Source organism: Furipterus horrens, unplaced genomic scaffold, assembly GCF_987537825.1.
Source record: "Furipterus horrens unplaced genomic scaffold, mFurHor1.1.pri manual_scaffold_2, whole genome shotgun sequence".
In the NCBI taxonomy this organism is placed as follows: Eukaryota; Metazoa; Chordata; class Mammalia; order Chiroptera; family Furipteridae; genus Furipterus; species Furipterus horrens.
The window spans coordinates 16932800-16952640 of record NW_028327172.1 but is presented as its reverse complement, the minus strand read 5'-3'; the positions used below and the strand labels follow the sequence as shown (position 1 = coordinate 16952640).

Sequence of the window (19841 nt, the reverse complement as noted above, 5' to 3'; positions counted from 1 at the left end):
TCGTACTCCCTTGGTTCCATTCCTGTGCAGTCAACTAGGTTCTCTGTGACCTTCAAACAAATGGCATTGCTTTTAAGGTGACTTTTTCTGTATGACTCTTTCCTTCTCGATACCTGTAACCTCTCCTTCCCACTATCTCTCCTGGCTTAGGAATAGTGACAGATCTTCTATTATTAGCCCCAGATTACTTATTACACCTTGTGGTTCACCAAACCTTTTGGTTCACAAAACCACCCCTATCTTTGAAAAACCATCTCCTTGTGCTAATTTGAATTTGTCAGCTGTTCAGTTTCCTGTTGAGGCCTCCATGATTCACATTAATTCTTTGAGGCTTAGTTTTCTCATCAATAAAGTAAAAATAGTATTTGACACCTATAGCCACAATGACCACTAAGTTAAGTAACCCTAGTAAAATACCTAGCAAAGTAGTAGACCTAGAAGAAAGTGTTCAAACGCCATGAGTTTCTGGCCTGCCTGGCTTGTACTATAACTTAGCACATTATACTATAAGCACCTACTTACTTTGTCGGCTTCTCCCTGGAAACTGAGCCCTCCTTAAGGGCAGGGCCCCAGACGCAAAGATCTAGATCTGCACATCTAGCATGTGCATGTCAGTTGTATGATCACTGAGTAAATATGGTACACCTGCAGCAGAAGACAGGGCTCCAAGGCATTATCAGGTAAAACTAGAACATAAAGCCTTAGAATTTGACATTTCAGATGTTATAATTAGATATAATAGCAGAATGGAAAAGATTACTTTAATCTTTTTTTGCCACAACTAGCTAGTAACAGTGTTGAGAATCTGTGTGTGTGTGTGTGTGTATGTGTGTGTGTGTGTGTGTGTACAAACATAAAGATAGATGATAGGTAGATAGATGAATGGATAGATGGATGATGGATGGAGAGAGAGACAGATGTATCACAACCTCTTAGCCAACTCTTATTTGACACATTTTCTACAAGAAGGACACCTTAACAATAAACCGTAACTAATTAAATAGAAAATCGCATCAAACCATTTTAAATTATCGAAAATCTGAAAAAAATAACTATGAAAGCATGATTAAAGTAAAAGTGCATTCAATTTCTAAAACTTGATTGTTAAAACCTGACTTTTCATTTATGGTCCAAATAAAATAATCATCAAATCAGCTAAGACATTAGTTCTTAAAGATTTTTTTAACTAAAAAATCATATATTATTACATAATCCCAGTCACATCAGCACATATGGAAACATGGAAAGAAATATTTTCACTTATTTCACAATATGACAATTAATAAATATGATTATTTGCTCAGCAATTTCCACCTTTTGTTTAGAAGCAGAAATGCCCCCCCTCCCCCCCTGATGCTCTACCTTTGAGACCCTCTGGCTTATTATATATAGTAAGAGGGAGCATTAAGTGGGTGGGAGGGATTCTGGCAGCACAACCTGAAATCTATTCTCAATGTCATAAACCAAATCAAAAGCAAAAGGTACTACATAAAAGAGCCCATTTCTGGGGGTAATCTCCTCTTAGAATACAATCAGCGCCAAATTTCTTCTCGCCTCACTGTTGATTTCCTCTTTCCTCGACTCCTACCAAGAACAGTCCTTCCGAATGTGTCCCTGCACCTCTGCTAGCCCACACGTGCTAGTTTCTTCTGCTGAATTCATTTCTGTACCGCTTGTGTCTGTGTGCAGAGCCTGTGTTTGTGTTTGCTAGAGCATGTAAGTGCACACTAGTTCATACCTTTTAGTGAAAATGACATTCTGACATTTTTGATTTTCACTTTTCATATGGTTTTGATTTTATAGCATTAGCAGCGAAGAATTGAGTTAGGTCAGAGATGGGCAAAGTTCTCTGCTGACTCAATGGAAACCCTGTCAAAGTGTACTTACTCTTGACCCAGTGGTGGCTTTATACAATATTCCATTTATTCTGAACAAATAACAGGAGCCCTTGAGTAATTTCAGCATGCTCATGCCTGAAAAATAAAATTATATAATTTCCTTTAGTAATGTCTTAGTCACTGAGAAAAAGAAAGGCAAGAGGTATACATTTCCTTTTTCTGGTACCCATAGCCCTTTATCTACAATGCTGAAATGAGATTTCTCCTTTTCCATCTTGAATTCTGCAGAATTGTGTATCTCTCTTATCTTGTCTCCTTAGACGAGTTGCACCTCAATGACATATTCCTTTCTGATTCATGTATCTATCTTCCGCGATCTGTCTAGCAGGATGGCTTCAGCATGGCGATGCACATGTAAGCAAGCAAAGGCAGAGAAAGAGCAGAGCAATAGGCTGCCAGGGCCGAAGGATGAGTGCTCATGGGAAAGGGCGAAGAGACCCAGAGCCAAGATCTCTAATTTGCCGCTTCATACAACAGAGAAATCAGTTTGCTATTAGAGAAAGAAAAAAGGAAAAAAGGGAGGGGAGGAGGGAGAGAGGGGGAACAAGAGAGAGAATCCAGGTAAATAAACTTTGCCTGCGTAGGGAAAGAAAGTTTTTCCTATTGCTTTACTGTGGGATTTCTTCCCCAGGGTCATTAATATGCTTGACTTGGAATCTGAGTTATTGGAACACAAAGACAATTTAATTTTGACTAGAGAAAGAAACAAGAATTATGACTTATTTGTTGAGTGCTTATTATCTACAAAACATCACGTGAAGTTCTTTGAGTTCATTAGCTAGTTTAGCCCACACAACAAATCCACAAGATAGGTATTATTATCATTCCCACTTTGCAGTTCAGGAAACTGAGGATGAAGAAGTAATGCACATAAGGGGACATGGGTTATAACTAATAACCCAGCTCTGTCAGCCGGAAAGTCTGTGCTCCTAGAGGTGGATTAAGGTCGGTTAAGGCCCCAGGTGCAGAAGAAGATATTGGACCCCTGGTGCACCCACCATTAAATTTGCCTCTGTGTGATTCTAAGGAAAAAGAAGATCAAAAGAAGGAAGGAGGGAAGGGATGGGGACTGGATTTGTGTTTTTGCTGAATCATTATCTAAGAAAGTAATATGCTTGAATTAATATCCACATAAAGGGGCTATAAGACACATCACAAGTACCAAACGTACTTGACCAAATAGTTTTACCACTACACATCCTGAAACTGTAGTACTGGCATATCAATCTGGTAAATAGTGTCTTTTCAGTAATTTTTTAAGGTTCTCTGTAGTCATGGTCAACCTGGAAACGATGTTTTCTGCTTCGAACTAAGAAGGTTCCTTACTGTCCTGCTACCATTCTTCCTCTGCAGGATGGTATACAAAGGTCCTTACTCTCACCCTCCTTTCCCCTGTGTGGCAGTGTGACACATGACACTCCATATAATATTTCTTGAGAGAAAGAAGAGGGAGGGGGAGAGAAACAGGAAAGAAAAAAGAACATTGGGAATTTTCCTCTTCTCCCGCCAGTGAGTTTGAGGGTTAAAATTCTACACTTCACTTCAAGATAAGGCATATTGCAAATAATTCTCTGATTTACTTTTTCTTGGGCTTACCTCTGTTTCTCAGGTTCATGGGGTCAGCCACAAACATGGGAAAATAAGGTCAGTTGGAGTTCAGGTTCCCTATAAGCAATGCACTTTGAGATGGACGTTTTATGTAGATGACAATCTTGGATGCTAGATGAAGCTAAGTGAAATGGGACTTGTTCTCTCACGACACAGTCTGGGAGCTAGGCTAGTTCACTTTTGTTTGATAGCAACATAGCAAGATAATGCGGGTAACTGAAGAGTAAGTAAGTCTATTTCTGGTGCATTCTTGATCAACCATGAGGACAGAGCTTAATCGGGAAGAAGATGAGAAAGACAGAGAGGCACATAAATGGACAATAGGAAAGAGGAGAAAGGGAAATGGAGCTTTGCTCCATCAGGGCCAGCGGTATCCCAGAGCTGGTAAGCAAGAATAGCCCACCCCAAGGCTCCGATTCTGCTCGCCCCTTTGGATGGCCTCCTGTGGTCAGTGCCTTCCTCTCTTGTATCTCTAAGTGGTAGACATGAACTAAGAGTGATTGAAATACACATTCATGTGGGGGATGGTCATCATTGAAAAACTCCATTCATTGAGATTTTTCTCTCTCTCTCATTAGAAGGGTAACCAACTCTGAACGAAGCAAGCCAAAATGTTTAAATTTATTCCTGCTTATTAACTTGGAGGTACTTAAAATATACTCTCTAAAGCAATAAGTAAAAATTGTTAATAATAATAATACCAATTACAATTTATTAAACATTTATGATGTTAAGCACATTACATGCCAGACTTATTTAATTTAATTCTCATAACACAATTATGAGACAGATATTATTATGTCCATCTTCCCAAAGTATGTTCCTCCCATCTCCCTACTGCTCCATCCATTCTGGCCTAAATGCAGATACAAATATCACATACACCATGCCCTCAGCATCAAAGGAAACAAAGGATTATGAGAGGAAGGGGGGAGGGAGGGAGGAAGAGAGAGGGGGAGAGAGACAGAGAGACAGAGAGACCGAGAGATTACCCCTATTACCCCTCTGGCTTCTTCAGGGTACATAGAAGTTAAAAAAAAGAAAACTTGATGGGTTTCTGCCTTTTTTTATCCTCCTAATTTAAGGCTTATTGCTCAATTAAAGTAATTATGTCATTTTTTATTTTATTTATTTTAAGGGAGAGAATCATTGGTGCAAGAGAGATATATCAATCTGTTGCCTCTTGAACACACCGCAACAGGGGACCCCCCAACCCAGGCATATGCCCTGATCAGGAATTATACCAGTGACCTTTCACTTTGAAGGATGATGGCCAACCAGCTTAGCTACACCAGCCAAGGCCAGAATAAATCATTTTTAGGAAAGTTCTTATTTTAGAATTTTATACAACCCAAAAAGTATAAAAATAATTTTCATTGCATGCAAAATGCTCAGTGACAATATTCAGTTAAAAAAAAGATACATAGTCATGTTTGTAGCATGATACAGGTATAAAAACACACAAATATATAATGTCCAACACGACAACATCCCAAATGTTGAGTGTGCTCAGCTTTGGGTGGACAGGTGAACTGTTTGTTCATGTGTTTGTTTTTCTCTTTGTCTCTGTATTTTCACAGTTTTCTGAAAACTTATTCGTAGCTAACATCTACTGGACCCTTACCATGTACTATTCTAAGAACTTTATATGTATTCCCAGTGTTGGAAGGTAGGTATTATTAGTATGCCCATTTTGCAGATGAGAAAAATGGGGCATAGGGAAGCTAAGAAGTCTACTGACTGACACAGCCGCTATGTGAAGCCAGGCGGTCTGCGTTTGGAAGCTGAGCTTTTAACTATGCCATGCTACCACCTAGTAATAAGGATGTTAGCTTTGTAATTAGTAGAAAAACATTAAAATATTAATTTACTTTTTGAAATGCCCTCTGCAAATTTGGTAACAACCAGGGAAGAACAAGGATGCACAGCCTGGGCTAAAGGCAGAAGAAATTTAATCAAGGTATTCTTTTCTCTTTTAAAATAGTCATTTCATTGGATTGCAATAGTCATCAGGTTTGCTTCAGGCCATTAAAAGGCAAATTGGACATTAATTTTTGCATTTCAGTGCCTTTTTCTTTGTAATTATCAATAATGAAATTACCATGGAGTCCCTGTTTGGGAAAAATAATAAAAGAAAAGACATGCAATCTTTTTTCTTTCCTCACATCTCCAGAAATAAACCAAATGGCTGAGACTGTAGAATAGAATGTTCTTGTTAGTGATCAGTCACCTCACACCACCTGCTGCCTAGGGAGGTAGGGAAAGGGAGTCCGTTGTTGAGAGGCCCGCCACTGTTCAGGTGCGCTCTTTCAGGACCTTCAGTTCTATATAGCAGTTCATGGCCTGGAAAGTGGCACTAACGTGAGCCACGTAGGGTAATGATCTCATTATAAAACCAAACAGAACTCTGTGCAGCTCCTTTTTTGTTCATTGAAAGGTTGGGAGAAAATAAAAGAAAAAAGAAACATGCTGTCTGAAGTGCTTGCATTTTGAAAATGGGAATGTTCAGCAAAGGCCAGCTTTGTACCTCTTCCTAATCCTCACTCTCGACCCTCCTATCCTTGGTCTGGGGCTAATGTTAGATCTGGTGGATATGCTTTGGGGGTGGGGGGGAGTTGGCTAACACTCTCAAGTGAATGTAATTAGGGATATCAGCAGTTCTGGCCAAAGTCCTTGAGAAGCGTCAAGGGTTGAAGGCTGGAGAGTTCTGGAAAATGTAATAATAGAGATCACTAGCAGAAGACAGAGCTTAGAGTTAAGAACAAGGTAGGAACTGGATCACAGCTAGAGCATATCAGTACCAAGGAGAATCAGGGGCAAACACCAGGCGCTAAGCTGGATGCTTGTCTATATGTATGTGACTTGGGTGACATTGCATCCTTGGGACAGTTCTTGGATATATCTGTTGTCCTCTCAAAAGCAGCCTGAGTTGGAAGATAAATTACATGGACACAGTAGAAATTGCTGATGCATGAACAATGGGGTTTAATAGGTTCATGGGATCAAGAAGGAAGCTGAAGCCTCTGTAAGTAGAAAGAAGTGAGGGGCTCTTTAGGAGGAATAATGTTAAATATTGAGATTTCAAGTGTATATTATTATTATTATTATTTTTACTCTTTACTGGCTAATAAAGTCTTTTACACAAGCTGTCTTTGTGAGTGGGAGCAGAGGGGGAAAAAGGAGAATCGAGAAAAGTCTGTGGTCAATATTTGGACTGATACCAGAAGGAAACAAAGAAATAATCTTGGGAAAAAATGAATAGAGAATAGGAAAATACCACACAAATTGGAAATGGGGAGCCAGAAGACATACAGCAAGGCACACTGCACAAGAATTTGTGGGAGTCTTAGAAAGGGTATTAAACTTCTAAAGTACTGAGTGGTGGAGTCCATATATCTAATCTAGATATTAAGAAAGAAGTTGATATCAGTTAATGTCAGAGTTTCATTCAATATATGCACACATACCAAACTCAAACATTTTCTACCTCAGAAGAAGAGAAGGGGCAGCAATGATCAGATAACTGATAACTTCATCTCTAGAGGGAGGCTATGCGAGGTCTGTCTGGAAAGAGTCCAGCCATTGTTAATATAATGAGAATGGTTTGCATGACATCAATGTAACCTGGAAGCCAGGGAGAGTGGACTGAAATGCACATGAGTGAACAATGACGACTTCACTGTTCTAGTCAGTGGGCACAGTAGATGCTGTTGACTGAGCACGTGTACTGTGTGGCTGTCACATTCAAAATGACTGAGCGAGTAGAATAACGAATCTGCATCAAATTTTGCATTAAGCCTGAACATCCCTACACAGAATCTATTAGGATGACTCAGAAGGCCATGGCTATGGGCATCTGGTGATTGGAAGCTTTATCACAACAATGTGCCTGCTTATGCATCATGTCTCTCACAGAGATTTTTTGGTAAAATATCAACTCACCCAGGTGACTCAGCACCTCTGCAGCCCAGATTTGGCACCCTGTGACTTCTGGCTTTTCCCAAAACTAAAATCACTTCTGAAGGGGAAGAGATTTCAGATTGTCGATGAGATTTAGGAAAATATGACGGGGCAGCTGATGGTGAGTGGGAGAACTGCGTGAGGTCCCAAGGTGCCTGCTTTGAAGAGGACTGAGGTGTCATTGCCCTGTGTACAATCTTTATTGTATCTTGTATCTTCTTCAATAAATGGCTCTATTTTTTATAGTACATGGTTGGATACTTTCTGGACAGACCTCACATTATCTTATGGCCAAGAGTCTTCAATCAGAAAGAGTCAATTATTTCTCACTGCCTCTTGTTAGGATGGCCTATGCTCACATGGTGCCTTCTTTTTACAAATTCCAACTCATCCCAGAATGGAATCTTTCACACAATAAAATGTAAATAAGATGTGCAAGAGTTTTAAACCAGTTCTGTGGCAGATGTAAAACCTTATTGGGGAACCTATCAGCAGGAATCTGTTATCTGCTTACTTCTTGATTGACAGTCAGCTGAGGGCAGCAATGGGACACAGTGTGGGCACTTTTAGGAGGAGCACAGGGTTTGTGGACATGGAGAAATGGACCTGACAAGGAGGATGGGAAGCTGCTACAAGGAAAACACTCACGCTCAGTATTGCCATATTCCCAAGCAAGTACGGACCACCTTGAACTTAGTTACCCAATGATAAAGGATGGTGGGGCTGGAAACCATGATTTCCAGTTTCCAGGGCTTAACATAAACTGTAGACAATTGCCAGCAAAGTTTGGCTCCCAGAGCACAAGAAAGGCAGAGAACCAACCTGGCTCATCTCATCCTTCATGCTACTGTGTCGAGGAAGAGTTGCAACTTATACTTCAGTTAGGAATTTGAATTAAAATGTGGTGAAGCGAAAAGGAGAACTAAGGTTTGTTAAGCCCCTACATTGTACTAGGCATTGCGCTAGTTCTGCATTTGATACTGAAATTACCTTCAATATGTAGCTTATAGCTTCTATTATCCCCATTTTTCAAAGAAACAGTGCTTGCGAGAGGCAAAGAAACCTGCCCCAGGTAACAGAGTTAGAAAGTAATGGAGACAAAATAGGATACCTGAGGTCCTGAGTAAGAATAGGAGGGGAAATACCCTCAGAAGCACAGTTCTCTAAGCAGCTGAGAATACGATAACACCTAGGGGCCTGGAATGTTCTTCTCCTTTTTCTCCCCTTTCCCTCGGTAGCTCATTGTCCTCAGTTCTCTGCTGTCTTCCTAGATGTCTTCTCCACCCTCCCAATGCCATGGAGCCACCCTTCCCCCTACTCAGTTCCTAGTTACCACATCAGCCCATTTAGTTCTTGTATGGCCCTTCCTGCCACGTGTATTTAACTTGCTCGTATATGTACTTGTTTTTAAAGAACCTCTAGAAAGGTGCATGCGAGAGGTTGTTTCTTCTTCGCTACTCTAGACTCCTCTACACGAGGGTCTTGCTTGAAGTAGATGCTCAATGATAATTTGTTGAATGAACGCATGAGTGTTTGAATAAGTGAATGGATGCCTAATTTAACAATCAAAGACACAAAACTGGGAATCGAGAATGTTGTGAAATAGATGTATCCTATTTCACAGTTTTGCTTAATGCTGTTCTTATTTCTCCAAGTATCTGGGAATTTCTCCTGAGTCTCCTGTCTTTGAAATGTAGGTCTTTTTTGTTTTGCTTTGTTTTGTTTTTCTCCCAGCAAGGACACAGGGAGCAGAATGACACAACAGATGCACTGGATGGATGGAGAATAGGACAATGACAAGGGTGTTCGTTCCCCCTTCCATCTCCTTCCCAGACCAAAGCTTCCTGAATTCGATCTAGTTGAGTCTGTGAATACAAAGCATACTTCTGCTGACAGTCTCTCATGCAGCTGGAGGCCTTGAAAAGGGGATGCCCCCTCTGCACCGTCACTCAGATACTATGATGCCCAAGTCTCTGAGTGACCATCACTTTTAGCTTTTCTTCTTCCAAAGACATAGTCAATGTCAACTTTGCTCTGCTAATCGCACACTGGGCTGCTGGGCAGCATTGCTTTACAGAAAGTCCCTCCAAGCCTATGCAATGGATGCACATCACTGCCAGGAAAGGTGGGTTCCCCCAAAGCTCATCTCTCTCCCTGACATGTCTGCTGTTTTGGTCCCCAGGCTCTAGGAGGGAAAGATGCTGATGGACGGATTTAGCTTCCCCTCTTAAGCAAATCCTCTCACCCTTAGCGCACTACCACTTGATCTCTCCATGTGGCTGAGCCCCTCTATCAGGAAGCATTTTATTCAGGATGCCCTCCCTGGCTCAAGAGTGGTAGGGCTGTGCCAAGGGGGGCGGTTGGGGGAAGCTACCGCTGCACTGACACCTTTCAGTCAAGATACAGCAAGTCCCTGCCAAGCACGGAAGCCCACAAAGGAGCTGCGGTGACTGCCCAGGGCTCAAATCCGATCACGTCTCCCGGTCTGGGGAAACAAAAAATTCCAGCCACTCAGCAGTGGGAGAGGTGGGGGAAAGCTCAGGAAACCTGAACCCTGACTTCTCTCTTGGCTTTGCCAGCTGGCTCTGTGCCAATTGCAAAATCACATGTGAACTCTTAGCACAGCTCCAAAGTAGTAGAGGTTCAGTCTCCTGCAGATGAGAACACTTCAAGGTGAAATGCCTTTTGGGAGTTTCTTTTTCTTTTTTTTTTTCTTTTTTTGAACAGCTGTATCGATGTCCTTTGCTACAGATGTTAGAGTCCTGCATCTCTATTCATCTGCTCTTCATGTAAGTGTTTGGATTGACAGCCCTCTCTTCAGGCCAGTTCCAACTTCTAGATTATCAGACAGAGCCAAGTGCAATGCCTTCTCACCTCCTCTTCTCTGCCCACAGAGCTGCCTCCAATCTAAAAGAAGCAACCAGTTTCAAGCACCTTAGATGCTGACACCGCCGAGAAGGCCCCCGGGGATGAACCAGCCCACATGGGGATGGTGAGTGAAGGAGAACTCAAGGGCCTTTTGCAAGTCCATGTTTGGATCATTCCCTCACTCCCTCGGCCCTTCCGCCAGCACGCTGCCACCTCCCGCAGCATAAAATCAGTTTCTCCATCACTTGGTTGGATAGAGGATTCCAAATGACTTTCATAGATGAAGGAGTTTTACAATCAATACCCTGTTGAGAACAGATGCAACACTCCATCTCTCCCTTCAGAAATCAGCCTTTAGGGAAAAAATGTGCAAGGGATGGAGAAAAAAAAAGTGGATAGAGAGAGAGAAAAGAGAGAGAGAGAATGAAAGAAGAATCTTCGGGAATCTCATTTCAGGGTGCAGTGCTTAGGTTTAAAGACAAACTGTCTGCAACCGAATGTAAAATAACTCCTTAGAGGAGTCTTTTAAAGTGAGTATGGAAAGAAGACAGAAAAAGATAGACAGAAGCTCTCAGAGGGCAATTTTGCCAGTAAAAAAACAGCAAAGACAAACTATCACCAAGAATCAAATGGTATTGTTTCTGCGCTTGAACCTTGAGTTATTTTTTAAAATGCAAATGTCTTGGTTATAAAAAGCAAATTGAATTTCTGACTTCCTTTGGGTCTTAAAATTCTAAATTGTGCTTGCAAAAGCTTTACTGTATACCTCTCTTTACATTTCGATAACTTTCCTTATAGATTTAACTACAGAAGACCTACACCTACGTGAACATAATATGTTTGACATGAATGGATGGATGGATGTTTAGTAAAAACTCAGGATGGGTGTTTTCTTGAACATTTCTATTCATGTATACTTTTATTATCATTTTTTGGTTTCAATAGATTTGAACACAAAATATTTAATTTACAGCAGCAATTGCTCTGTTCTGAATTAGTGCAAATGGCACTGAGATTTTTCTGTGCTCTACGAACTAGGGAGCTACTATCCCCAGATAGGGGGAAAAATATATATATTTACATCTGATGCCAAATACAAATCGAGGTCCTGATTCCTGAAAAGAAGCTTCAGAGTAGACCTTGATGACAACTGATGAAAAGGATACAACAGTTGGCAAGAGAGCTCCCTTTTTCCCTACCTGCGCAAGTCTCTGATACTCTACTGAGTCATAACTTCTCCAAGAAATGTATGTTGGCATTCAATTACCTCAAACAGTCTTGAAGGCTTTCTTTCAACCTCTTAAGTGCTCTTACACCAGGGAAAATTTATTACATAATGAGGAAATACACCTGTGTGTCAACAAAACCATCCTGACTGCTTTTCCCCTTGTGGGTGGAGGCCAAGTCTCTATGCTGGGACCTCTGATTTAGGTCATCCACCTGAAGCTCTAACCTGTCCTTGTGGTCTTACTTCTTTCCACTTCTGTTGCAATCTAGCAACGATAAAAAGATGGGACCTCCTTGTTCCTCCTCTACCACTTTTCCTTTTGAGAGTGTCTGGACTATTACTACAGAAAGGAAGGACTTTTTTAAAAAGCCACGTCTTGATCATTCTTTGTCTTAAATCATGGTCAACTGGTTTTAAAACCCTGGCTCTTTACTTACTAAGGTAAACCATTGTATTCCTGTACTTGCGTGTCATGCAAATTTCCTGAGACAGAAAAATAAATAAATCTGTGTGTGTGTAATATATATATATTAGACTTGTGTGGGTTTTGTGGTTACGGAGACCTGGGTTTCAACTGCCCTTCAGTTTGACACACTGCTTATCTCCGTAGGCCTCAGTTTCCTACACTGTAGAAAAGAAGAATCAGAATATCTTCTTCAAAGAGCTCTACAAAGAGAAGGGAGGTGATGAAGAAATATACTTACATGTTAGCTACTTGAGGGGAGGCAGGTTTAAACAACCACCAGAAGAAAAATTAGCTAAAAGTTGAAACCATATTTCAAAAAGTATTGAGAGTAACAAGATAGATCAAATATAGGATTTAAAAGTTGTTTTACTTATAGGAGGCCTTTGTGTGATGATTTGTATATGCCACTTGGACAGCAGGGTTGTCTTTAGACATAGAAAGGACATTAAGTATGTACACCATGGGAATATTTTTTATAAGAAAATCTGATTTGTGAGGATAAAATTGTTTGACATACATTAAGTTTGTAAACACAAATGCTATTAAAATGTTGTTCATTTTGTTATCACTTACAAGAACCATCCATTGTTCCATGTGAGAGCTACCTACAGGCATCCAGTACCAAATTCCATGATGATGCAAAGAATAGCAACACGACATTTCCAAAAAACAGAATATTATAAGTGAAATCTTCATAATTCAGGCTATAAAACCCCAAGAAGATGATGGAAGAGATGTAAAAAGAAAATAAGAAGACTTAAAATGGGATTTTGAAGAAAGTAAGAGGATGCAGGCAAATGAACTCTGGACCAAGCTTGGCCTTGTTTCCACTTCATTAAATTATACTTCAAACCTAAAACTATAGTTTCCAATCCTATCCGTTCACCGGCATTATCTTTAGCATGTTAAAAAATTCAAAGTTTTAGAGCACTAGCTTCGGGAGTGGGGCAGAGAGAATAGCACACTAATTTTTAAAATTTCCTTCAGGAGATTCTGAGGTTCTGTCAGACCTGGAAATTAGGGGACAGAGAACAAATTACATCTTCTGCCACTACCGATCCGTTCTATCAGGTAGCTCACTGGTGCACAGCTGCACTGCTTAATTCTACATATGTTTTGATAGACACAGATGTATTTAATTAGCAGTTTGTAGCATCAATTAGAACATGAACCTGAAAAGTCACCTTCTTGCTTAGATATGCTTTGAACACAGACTTTAATACAGATGATGATTCCTGAAGGAAGGGGGGCAGGATGCTAATGAAGCCACTAAAACATGGGAAGATGTCATCTGGGGATGCAATTTAGACAGTAAGGATTCAACATTTGGGTGCCAGAGAATTTTTAAAACGTGATGATAATAGAAAAGCTACACTTCGTTTTTATGTCATTTTTCCCAAAAGGTTTTCCAAAGCCACCACTGCCCCATTTCCATTAAGGAAAGACGTACATCAGGGGGAACTTGCAATATTTGCAAATTCATGACCACTTTCATCAGTTATCTGATCAGTTACTACTGTTGTTCAGCTTTACGCCAAGCAGCTGAGCATGTTAATCAACATACATCGCATCAATCAACCCGATATTTAATTTCAGAGTTGAGAAAAAGGGGGCTCAAAGAGGTGGAAAGGAGGATTTGTACCCAGGTTAATGTGACACCAAGGCCAGGTGATTGATCACCTCTCATAAACACTACTACCCACCAGTTGACAGTAAAGAGACCCAAGTGTAAAATACTTCATCAAGGAATTATTATACTTCCCTACTTTTCTTCACCCTTCTGAATTGAATTCTACTTTCAAAACAGATGTTTCACCTTTTTGCATTCACAATCTAAACACAGATTTACTCCACGTTGTAAATGTGCAAGTTATAAAAATTCTGTCTGCTTAAGTGTTTTGTTTTTTGTTTTGTTTTGTTTTGTTTTTTTCATTCAAAAGGGAGCAGCTATAAAATCCCTTGCATGACTGCAGAAATTCTTTCTCCTGTTACAAGGTAGGCATCACTAATTGATCACGTAGGCTGGGGGGAGTCAAAAGTCCTCCTCATCAAAGCAACTTAGATAATTACAGCATATCAATCAGACTGAACCTATTTGCCATTCATAGTTTACATATTCCCTTAAGTTATGCTTAATTTTTTGGTCTAAAATTCCATAAAAGTTATATAAATCTGTGAATTGGTTATTATTTAACTATGAGTTTATAATAACACTATGGACATAATTATAGATCTCAAAGGTGTTGACCATATTTAAATATTCCATGAATAATTAAGTAAAAAGTCGTAAGATTTCCTTGAATTCTAGACCACAAAAGGCATTTGATTAGCCCTTCTCTGAGAGACAAAGAATAAGGCTAGAATGTGGAGACATGAAGCATTCATGAGCTGGGCAATTTGTCAAGGAATCACCACAAATGGAACTCCCTATATACTTCAGTTAAAAACTATATAGCGTCCTATGTAAAAACAAATTCAACTTTCGGCTGCCAATGACACTTCCTGAATCATGGGTAACATAAAGCTTAAAGAATCCCAAAGCTTCTCAGAAAACAGTTTTTGACCCTCAAGAAATCTGGAATACATTCTAACTATGTCTAGCAGGAGCTTTTTACTCAACGTGGATAAGAATTCAGAAGGCAAGCAAAATAACGCTTTAACAAGAAAAGCTTAGTAAAGGTTTAGCACAGACAAGGGAGAAAAGGGGATGAAACAGACAAAATGAAAACCTGGGACAGAAAGAAACAAAACCCTCAGGGAAGAGATTAATTCTACAGCATGTATGATCCAATTAGGGAGGCCAGTTTCAAACCTGGTGGACAGTGAAAAAACAAAACAAAACAAAACAAAACAAAACAAAAAAAAAAAAAACAGCCAGCAGCATTCGGGGCTAAATGAAGCAATAAGTGGGAAAATCCAAAGAAAAACCTATTGTGTCATGTAAACTGGCCCATGATTTGATCAGAAATGAACCTCTTGGTGGTCCCTTAACCTGTAACCTACCTTGAAGCGTTTACACACACGTCTGTATTCACACATGCACATGGGCAAAATGGCTCCGAAAACAAAAACAAAAACATATGATTCTCATTGCAGTAAATGTTTCTCTTGGGGATGAAGCAGATCTAAGACTTTACTAACGTAACCATTCAGTTAATTGAGATAATGAACTTAGAGTCTGAGCACAGTGTCTGGCATATAGGAGGTAAATATTAACTATTATTATCATGCTAAAAGGTCCAATTTTTCTATGTATATTATCTATATACAATCCTTATAATGATCCTAGGGTAACACTAATTATAGCAAACTGAGCTAAAGTTGTCACTTACCCAAGATCACTAGTAAAGACAGGGCTGTCACTAAACTAGAGATAGCCATGGGTAGGGTCTGCGTTTTTTCTATTGTGTCAAACTGTACTTCATGGGCTATCTAAACACTATTGGGATAATGAAGGGGTTAAAAACATGTCCCAGCCCACCCCAAAATAAATAACTTAATCCGAAACAAGGTACTCTTTTATATTCTATGAGCCTCACTTAGACACAAACTATAGGATTGAAGGGGAAGTTTATTTCTGCTTGAAAAACCAATGCTGTGTACACTCAAGCTTTGGGCACTAATAACTCTCTCAAGTGTAACACTTGAGCTTGAGCCTCCATAAATGGTGCTAACCTCAAAATTATCCCCTTTCATTTTCCTGCTTTTCTGACCCATGGGAGTTTATAATCAATCAGACTGGCACTCACCTATCATATCAATCCACAGGTTCACACAACAAGGTACTTTATGTGCCAACAGATAACCCATGCAGACCTCAGCTGCCAGATATTAATCTTATTAAAAGGGCGGTTCCATCGTGTGCCTTTCTTGCTCGGAAATGACCAAAGCTTCTTTGCAGCTGCTGGAGTGAGAAGTCTGCAGCTCAGCTCACATTTACAACTTTTGACCCTTGGATTCAAATGTTTTTTATCACTAATTCTTTACAGGGACCCAGTGCCTTGGCAAGTTGGAGCTGCACAGAACGCTTGCTGCTCTGCCACATTGCCCCTTTTTCCCATTCTAATTCTACTCCGACATCCTCCATGGAACAGCCTACAGGCTCTGGCTATTGCAATGATACCGATTACAGCAATCATGTCATTTCTTATAACTTATTTATTGCATTAGATGCTAGGATAATATGTTTTATCTCCACAACAAAATTGCAAGCTCCTGGGAGACTAAGGCTCCTTCTGATAATAAATGTCTTTTAGGGACAAGCACAGTGCTGCTCACCCAGTCAGCACAGGACCCAGTCAGCCATTCATCAGGCAAGTAGTATGAAGCACATATTACGCACTATGTTAAATATGGGTGCTGTCCTATTATTTCAAAATACAACATGGCATGATCACTGTTCTTATAAAACTTACATTTAATAAGAATGAGCGATTACTTTATCAGCACTTCCATTAAAGAGGGATAGGCAGGGAAACGTTCATGTTCTAGAGAAAGCTGTGGCCGCAGCGGTGATAGTAGGAGAACCATTATTCACTGAATGAATAATTGGTAGAGAAGAAAGGAAGGAAACGAGAGAGAGACAGGAGGGTGTCAATGTTTTATAATGACATATTTCTGTGCTTTGGTTGCATATAAATACATACACAAACAAATACAGGGATAGATACACTCGTACATACCACACGCTGTTTACCTATATACTGACCGTGAAAAGAGTAAGGTCTGACTCCACATAAATCCACAACCATCTATTTGGAGCAGAGGTACACAACAATTCCATGAATGGAGATCTAAGCTCATGCGCTCAATTACCTTCCTTATTTGATTAAAAAATTGTTAAGAGATATACAGATCCTACACATGTATTATTTTTTACAACATTAATGCAAATGTCCCTGGACAATATAGGATGCACCAACACATGAAATCAATTTTGATGTATTATTTATCTATTCCTTGGAGAGAGTTAAAGGAAGTCAATTCTGAAGCTCAAATAAAGTTTGGTTTTAAATTCCAATTCTAGGTTAAGATTCATGTCAGTTTTTATTTCACATATCCACTCATCCATGTCCATGGGCCTCTGCAGTTCTGAAATATGGAATAATTCTACATGTATTTACATTCTTCCAGACTGCTTATTCAGCACACTTTCTAAATAGAGGCTGCTTGGTGCCAGGGTAATAAACAGAGTCAAAGGGGACTTCAGATTGAGGCACAAGATCAGAGATGGACACTCTCATAAATGATGATCACAAAAATATAAACTGTGGACCGGATCACCTTCTGTAGAGATCTCCCCAGAAGGAGGCGAGGGAGTATATGTTGGGGATGTACAGAAGATAATTGTATGGGCAGCTGAAAGACAAGTATTAAAGGTCTGAAGCAGGAGCAATCAGATGAAGGCAGGGAGTTGGAAGTCAAGGGCAAAGGGTTACTTTTCTTATGGTTCTTGGGGGAGGAGGCATTGGACAGCACATGGCCTCATGGGACCTTATCAAGAAAAAGGTTCTTCCCTGATTGAAATAAGCCATTGCTTTTGAGCAACAAGGTGATTTGCTAGACTTTGTTTTTTAAAGGATTCCCGTTTTCTTCTTTACTTTAGCCTGAGGGAGTGATTAGATTTCACCAGAAAAAAATAGACAAGACAATACCTTACCTAGTAGGATAGAAATGACTGGTCATTTTAAAGGATATTAACTTTCTAGAGTTTAATTATACACTGTCCGTTTAAGATAGCCCATATCTATCTGATTTTTTTTTTTGTTTTAAATCTGTTAATTTTGTTTCCCAAATAGTTTCCCCTGGGAGAAATTTTCTTGCAGAAACTACAGGAACTGCAGCATATGAAAACCAGTCTAAGATGTTCTAGATGACCCCAGGGATCCTGCAAAGTAGGTGCTATTTTCCTAGTAAAGAAAAAGCAAACTTGGACAGAGTAATTGGTCCAAGGACACACAGTTAGAAATGCAGGTGATGGAATTTGAATTCAGAACCAACTGCCTCTGTGGCCCAATATTCTCTGTTTGATAAATAAAATTCTCATTATCACTTTGAAAATAAAAACTCTAGTTTTGCAAACAGCACAATTCGAGTTTTGCAGGTGTACCTCGATTGCTAAATCTGTATGCCCGCAGGTCAGAACCCTCTCTTGGTTTCTCCACCAAACACACTGCAGCCAGTCCTGAAAACGTTTGCCCTCTGCGAAGTAGCCGGCTGAACAGACCCTTATGAAACATGTTGGGTAAGAGTGCAATGTGTGTATGCCATGTAAGCACATGTGTACATGTGTGCAGTAGAGGGGGAAAGAAGCAGAAAAAGAGAGGCAGAGACAGGTAGAAATAGAAAGGTCTTGATTCCAGAAATGCAAAGTGTAGCTATGCTGCATGCCATCACATCCCGTCCATGCCAAGGGCACGCATGGCAGAAAGCACACACAAAACAGCCGGAACTTGCCAGCCTCAGCCTTGGACTTCACATGTGGCCATAGGGGTTGAGGGAGGAGCAACCTCATCTTCTTTCAAGTTCAGTTTGCAAATGAGATATTTGAAAGCTTCAATCCAGGGGTCCCCCACTTCCCTCATCATCTCATTCTTTCTGCGACTTGCTGGTCATTTTCTTAAACCAATTCTTTCTCCCTTGTAAAAGGAAATGCATCCCTCTTACCGGGTACAGAATAAAAGTAAACAATTCTTTCTCTCTACTTCAAAGAAATGAAACCTTTTACTTTTATCTTCCCAAACAGACTGGGAGAGATAGGCTTTTTCTTTTGCCCCTAAGCCATGGGAGTGAACTCCCTCTATTTCAACAACTCCCTCCCACCCATGCATTGGTGGTTTCCTTCTTAAAGGGACAGGAGTCCACGGAGCCCGCACAAGCACAGGTGTAAGGAGTCAAAGAACCTCACAGACAGGCAGATATCGGTTTTGAACAATAACTGTTTTAAGGATTCATAACTAGGAATAGAGAAATGCCAGTTCCAGAGGGAGCAATGATTTTAGGACAGGTGCTTGTGTCCCTCGCGACATGGGGGAAGAGAAATATCAAACTTAGGCTGAGACTCCAACAGGGCAGGGGGTCGGGGGTTGTGGAGGGCTGAGGGGGAGGACTTGAAAGAGAGGGAAGAGCTTACCAGGCAGCAAAAGCAACCTCAGGTGGCCCTCACTCCAAACAGCTTGAATCATTCCTAACGCTCAGTTACAGAGGCTGTTCAGATGATAATGAGGACAAATTAGCATAGAATATTGGCTAAGGTTGGAGGTGTTAGAATCACAAAGATATTTGATCAAATCCCAGTTCCCACACTCACGAGCTGGGTAATTTTGGGAAAGGTGTTTGGACACCTCTGGCTCTCGTTTGCTCTTGTCTAATACAGCTGGCTAATCATGGAGTGGTTGGGCTCATTAAGGACAATAATGTGTGGGGAATGCTTATTCAATATAGAACCAAGACGGCCTTCCTCTGAGGGTGCCTGGCTGATTACATCAAAAAGGGACTCCACAGCAGACGGGTCAGAGGGAGGCTGCCCAAAGGAGGCAGCATTTTGAAACAGCTAACGGATGAACAACTGTGTCCCCATTCACAAATCAGCCCCAATTTATCCCCTAACCTTGAGAAAATTACTCAGTCACAAAGAAATGGTGTCACATGGTGGCAAAGCCAGGCAGCGAGAGGCTATCTGGGTAATAATTCTCTCCCTGCGCCCAACAAATTATACTATCAAGGGCAGGTCACTTCACCTCTGTGGGCCTCATTGCTCTTTGTGTGAAATGAATGAATTGGCATAAACTCAGAGGCTCCAAATTCTAAAACT

At 40.4% G+C, this 19841-nt stretch overlaps 1 protein-coding gene across 3 annotated transcripts in view; it reads right to left on the bottom strand.

Annotated features, from left to right (window-relative positions):
- Nucleotides 1–19841, bottom strand: part of LRRC4C (leucine rich repeat containing 4C) — a 162551-nt gene that overhangs the window by 55264 nt on the left and 87446 nt on the right. For 2 of the 3 annotated variants that reach the window (XM_090267574.1, XM_090267575.1), the window contains one exon: nt 1888–1973. The exons of the other annotated variant lie outside the window; for it this stretch is intronic. The gene's annotated coding sequence lies outside the window, so the exon portion shown is untranslated. The remainder of the gene's footprint in view (nt 1–1887; nt 1974–19841) is intronic. 3 annotated transcript variants of the gene reach the window in all.